Raw genomic sequence first — 5,648 nt, forward strand, 5'->3', positions numbered from 1 at the left:
AGACCCGAAAAGGGGGATCAGATGAAGGACCGAATTCTAATTCAAAAGACATTCGAAAAATTTAAAAAGAATGGCAAAAAAAAACATGACAGGGAAGGGAAAAAAAAAAAACTCGGCTGTCGTTCAGAAAGAGGGCTTCCAAAGTTGCATATTTGGGGAGAGAAAAGGCAGCCCTCGTTTACTGGGAATACCGAGTGCTGTAAGCTTTTGCCTTTCTGCCAGCAGGAGTCGCCCTTCACCTCGTCTTTTCTTTTCCTCCTTCCACCCGTGTCAGAAGCTGGGCTCTTGGCAGCAAGGAAAGCGGCTTAAAATCAGTAAAGAGGCACTAAAATAATGAATGATTATTTATATTATTATTTTTATGTGTGTGGGGGTCCTTAAGATAAATAACATACATTGATTAGTTAATTTAAATTAATATTATTTTATTATCAATTTTTCTATTAGGCGGGGGTCCTTAAAATAAATAAATAAATGGACAGACAGACAGATTGATTGATTGATTTTTGGAACTTCTATTTATTGCTTATAAAGCTCCCAGAGCCGTTGTCTCACAGGCTCCTGCTTCACAATCGCCCAAGCACCACTTCCATAAGTTGAAACGCATGTTTTCAGTCTGTTTTTTGAACCAGGACTTATCAGGGAGGCGCGAACGCAGTCCCCACTACCACAAATTATGCAGTCGAGTTTCCCGCATTTGGGGAAATCGCGGGGTCAACACACCCGGAGTGCAATGGATGAGCCTCGCCCTGGGAGAACCACCTTAGTGATCATGGTATCTCCCCTGCCAGGTAAGTATGAGTTGTACAGCCCGGCGCTCATCCTCCCACTTCCTCGGCTTCATCGCTCGGCGGCGGGAGGTTTCCCCAGCACAGTCCTCGGTCCTTCGGCCTCCTTCGGCTCTTCGGGATCCTTCGGGCTTCTTTGGCCTCGGGCGCGCATGCTGCGGAGCTAGCTGCTGCCCAGACGCCCGTGTGCACCGTGACCCGGATGTTGGGGTTGCACCGACCTCACCACCTTGATTAGACAGGTTTCACTAGCAACCCCAAGGTGCACCTGCTCTTATGCAAACCAGCCACCCATCGCTGGAGCTTATTGGCTGGAGAGAAACAGGAGGGGTAGGACTGGGCGGGATGCTGAATGAGAAACAGCCGCCCAACAGCAAAGACAGGCGGCAGGCGGCAGACAGGGCAGGCAGGGCAAAGCTGCGACAGAGGAAAGGGGCGACCCTGCGCTCCGGAGACCGAGGAAGAAGCCCTCGGCGTGGGCGCTCGCACGCGGCAGCAGAGCACCCTCAGGAAGACCTGCGCCGAGGCCGCCGAGTGATCTGGGGCAGCGCTGGGTACACGTTCGAGACTTGAGCGGTGCTTGCCCTCCCTTTGATGCCACTGTGGGATTGCACGTTAGCAAGGATACGAGGTTGCTGGTTCTTTCTGGAAGATGCCCCCCTTTGTAAAGTTGCAGGCTCCCCGTCTGATGAGCTGGACGAGATCTCTCTGTCTATCTATCCATCCATCCATCCATCCATCAATCCATCCATCCATGAGGTGGAACGGGTAACAGGGAGTCTTAAATGGGTGGCGAGCGAGAGAGCCGACAGAAGGGATCAGTATGAAGGACAACGCACATTCTAATTCAAAAGACATAAATTAAAATTTCAAAAGAATGGCAATTAAAAAAAAAAAAAAAAAATGAAGACAGACAGGGGAAGGAGAAAAAAAACAAACATAGGGCTGTCGTTTAGAAAAGAGGGCTTCCACAGGTTGCCTATTTGGGGAGAGAAAACGAGCAGCCCTCGTTTGCACCCTACCACTCTGAACACGCCGATCTCGTCCGATCTCGGAAGCTAAGCAGAGTCAGGGCTCGGTTATACTTGGATGGGGAGACCGCCTGGGAATACCGAGTGCCGTAAGCTTTGCCTTTCTGCCAGCAGGGTCGCCCTTCGCTCGTCTTTTCTTTTCCTCCTTCCACCCATATCAGAAGCTGGGTTTTCCCGCTTGCCCTGGGGAGCCCGGGTGGTTGACGTTGAGCGGACGCGGCTGCTGGCCCTTTCTTGGGCTTTCCCCTTTGAAAAGGGCCAGGCCCCCGGCTCTGGCGAGTCTTTTTTAAATTGACTTCCTCATACCGGCGGGGGTACGTTACGGGGATCAAAAATGGGGGACGGACAGGGTCTTAAAAGGGGTGGCAGAAGGAAGCTACAAAATTTAAAAGAAGGAAAAAATAAAAAAAAAAAAAAAAAAAAAAGACAGACGGGGGAAGGAGAGAAAAAAAAAACATAGGCTGTCGTTTAGAAAGAGGGTTTCCCAAAGTTGAGATGTTTTTTCTCAAAAAAGGAGGTTTTTTTGATCATTCAATTATTTTCTGTTGGGAAAAAACTTTCTGTTTATTTGTGTATGCACACCTTGCCTTCCACAATACTTCTTTTATCACGTTTATTCGGTCCCAATCTTTCTTCCCGACCTCTCTTTTCCCTGACCTCCCAAACACCACCAAGTCTCTATCCAGCTTGATGTCTACTATGTGTCTCCCTTACTTCCTTCCATATCCTTGCCACTGTGGGGCAGTCCCACATTGCATGTCCATACTGACTTTTTTTTTCTTTTACATCCGTCCCTGGGGCATTTAGGCCCTTGTAAATTCTTTCTTTACTTAAAAACCAGGTTGGTTTCTAGTGCTTCATGGGCGGCCAGCCAGGCTATATCTGCATACTTGATTATTTGGAAACTTTCCCCCAAATCTTTCCCATATCAGTTTAGATTCCTCTCTAGATTTCCCAGTAATGTTTACTGGCTTCTCACTTTCCCTTACTTTTTCCACTAATTCTTTCCACCCCTCCACAAGTCCTTTTCATCCTGCTGAAGCCCACAATCTTTGATACAGTCCATCAACCTCCTGTATAGTTTGGGAATCAAACTCATATGGTTTCTTGTTCTGGTTTAAAAAGCCCAAACCTTCTTAGATGACCACCCATCATGTACCTGGCTAAATCGCTGCCCTCCCTTTCCGCCTTAACAAGGATATGTAAAGGCTTTATTTCAATCTTAACAAGATCCTTAAGTCCAGAAAACCTTTTTCCCCTTTCCTTTTTTGTTTCTTTTACTTTCTGTCTTGCACCTTCTCATCTGTAGACCTCCCAAAAAATAAAAACATTGTCTTCGATTTTCCTTAGAATATATTTTGTCCGTAAAAACTGTTGCAGAAAAAGAGCCTGGGCAAAATTATTGACTTAATTAGCAAAATTTTGCCCTCATATGTTAGTCTCCTAGTCCTCCAGGGGACTTGTGAGCTTGTATAACTTTCTTTCCATCTCCTTCCAGTCTCTTCTTCCCTCCTTCTCCTCTCCAAAATGGATCCCTAATTTTTTAACCGCCTCTATGTATTTTCATGTGTGCTCAAAGTCCTCCTGCCACTTGCCCTGCAGATGGCACTCGGATTTCCTATTTAATTGGGCTCTTTGCTTTTGAATTCTGTTCCTAGCAGATATCTGATCATATCCGCTAACTTCCAATTTTACAATGTCATATTAACAACAGTTGCTGTGTGTTTTAAAAGTCAACTCCTTTCTATATTCGAACCTTTTCCTCCATTTTCATTACCTTCCTTCTGCCAATTTTTCACATTATGAACCCTATAAGAACACAAACACTTTCTTATAATTCTTTTTACTATTTCTTTGGTGGAAAACACATTTGCTAAATACGATAGTTTTGGATTGTAACTGCCTTCATCAGCAATATCTTCCTTCTATTGATAAGTTCGTTAACCTCCAAAATCCTGTTTTTTTTTTTTTTTTGTATCTTTTTCCATTTCTTTCCCTCCATCCTCTCTGTATTCTTAACTCAATACTTTCACAACATTTTGACAACCTTATTCTTCCTAGTGGTTTTTCCTTCCATTTCCCCAACGATTCCATGAGGAACACAAAGTAAAACCAGCGGTACCAAGGATTCCCCGAAGGGGCACAGTACCAAAGAGTCCAGTCTTCATCCTCAGGTCACTGGGAGCATCCATGTCTCACAAACATATAGCAAGAAAGGAAGCACCAGGACTCTAAAGACTTGGCCCTTTCGTTCTTTTGCAGAGATATTGGGAGCGCTACACACCCCCCTTTTCCCGTGACCTCATGAACCACCAAGCTCTCCCCCTCTGTCTACTGACTTCATAGGAAGAGTCACCAGGGACATGAATGTCACTGCCAAGGAATAACCACTCCACAAGGTCAACACACTCTCCAGAAACAGACACTGCTGATATCTGTGCCCAAGAGGTCATCAAAGGCCTGGCTGGTTTGTTTCATCCAGGACACTCACAAGCCCAGACACTCAGACTCCTCACTCAGTCTCTTGAGCACCCTGATCAGAGCCTCCATTGACTCCGACAATCACAGCATCATCAGCAAAGTCAATATTCATGAATCTTTCTTCTCCAACAAATGCCCCCAGCCGCTGAACCCCATGACCCTGCACAACACCCAGTCCATACAAGCACTGAACAAAGTAGGAGCAAGAACACACCCCTGACGAACCACAGAATCAACTGGGAAAAACACAGAGGTTCTGTCTCCACACCACTCACAGTACCAGTGTACGGGCTGGCCATGATATCCAGCAACTTCAGGGGGAATCCCACTAAGTCTCAGGAACTCCCACAGGGGAAACTCGAACAACTGAGTCGAATGCTTTGAAAATCGACAAGGCTGCTAAGAAACTTTTCGATATTCACGCTTGCGCTCCATGCCACTGTGGGGTTACTGCTAGCAGGACACGAGGTTGCTGGTCCTTCTGGACGATGCCCCCTTTGTAAGTTGCAGGCTCCCCGTCTGAAGAGCTGGACGAGATCTATCTGTCTATCTATGTATCCATCCATCCATCCATCCATCCATGAGGTGGAACGGGTAACAGGGGTCTTAAATGGGTGGCGAGGCGAGAGCCGACAGAAGGGGATCAGCATGAAGGACAACGTAAATTTTAATTCAAAGACATTCCGAAAAATTTCAAAGAATGGCAAAAAAATGAAGACAGACAGGGAAGGAGGAAAAAAAAAAAAAACATACGGCTGTCGTTCAGAAAAGAGGGCTTCCAAAGTTGCATATTTGGGGAGAGAAAAAGGAGCAGCCCTCGTTTACTGGGAATACCGAGTGCTGTAAGCTTTGCATTTCTGCCAGCAGGAGTCGCCCTTCACCTCGTCTTTTCTTTTCCTCCTTCCACCCGTGTCAGAAGCTGGGCTCTTGGCAGCAAGGGAAGCGGCTTAAAATCAGTAAAGAGGCACTAAAATAATGAATGATTATTTATATTATTATTTATTATGTGGGGGGTCCTTAAGATAAATAAATACATTGATTAGTTAATTTAAATTAATATTATTTTTATTATCATTTTTCTAGGGCGGGTCCTTAAAATAAATAAATAAATGGACAGACAGACAGATTGATTGATTGATTTTTGGAACTTCTTTATTTATTGCTTAAAGCTCCCAGAGCCGTTGTCTCACAGGCTCCTGCTTCACAATCGCCCAAGCACCACTTCCATAAGTTGAAACGCATGTTTTCAGTCTGTTTTTTGAACCAGGACTATCAGGGGAGAGCGCGAACGCAGTCCCCACTACCACAAATTATGCAGTCGAGTTTCCGCATTTGGGGGAAAACGGGG

General features: G+C 45.6%; 1 non-coding gene and 1 pseudogene across 1 annotated transcript; both read right to left on the reverse strand.

The window, feature by feature from the left end:
- Window positions 1–639: 639 nt before the first annotated feature.
- On the reverse strand, window positions 640–799 carry LOC120519521. The gene has a single exon (XR_005631562.1). It is a non-coding gene; the product is annotated as a U1 spliceosomal RNA (small nuclear RNA).
- Window positions 800–5,574: 4,775 nt separating this feature from the next.
- On the reverse strand, window positions 5,575–5,648 carry LOC120519522 (annotated as a pseudogene; the record flags this gene model as incomplete).

The sequence above is a fragment of the Polypterus senegalus genome, unplaced genomic scaffold (genome assembly GCF_016835505.1).
Source record: "Polypterus senegalus isolate Bchr_013 unplaced genomic scaffold, ASM1683550v1 scaffold_7397, whole genome shotgun sequence".
Lineage (NCBI taxonomy): Eukaryota > Metazoa > Chordata > Cladistia > Polypteriformes > Polypteridae > Polypterus > Polypterus senegalus.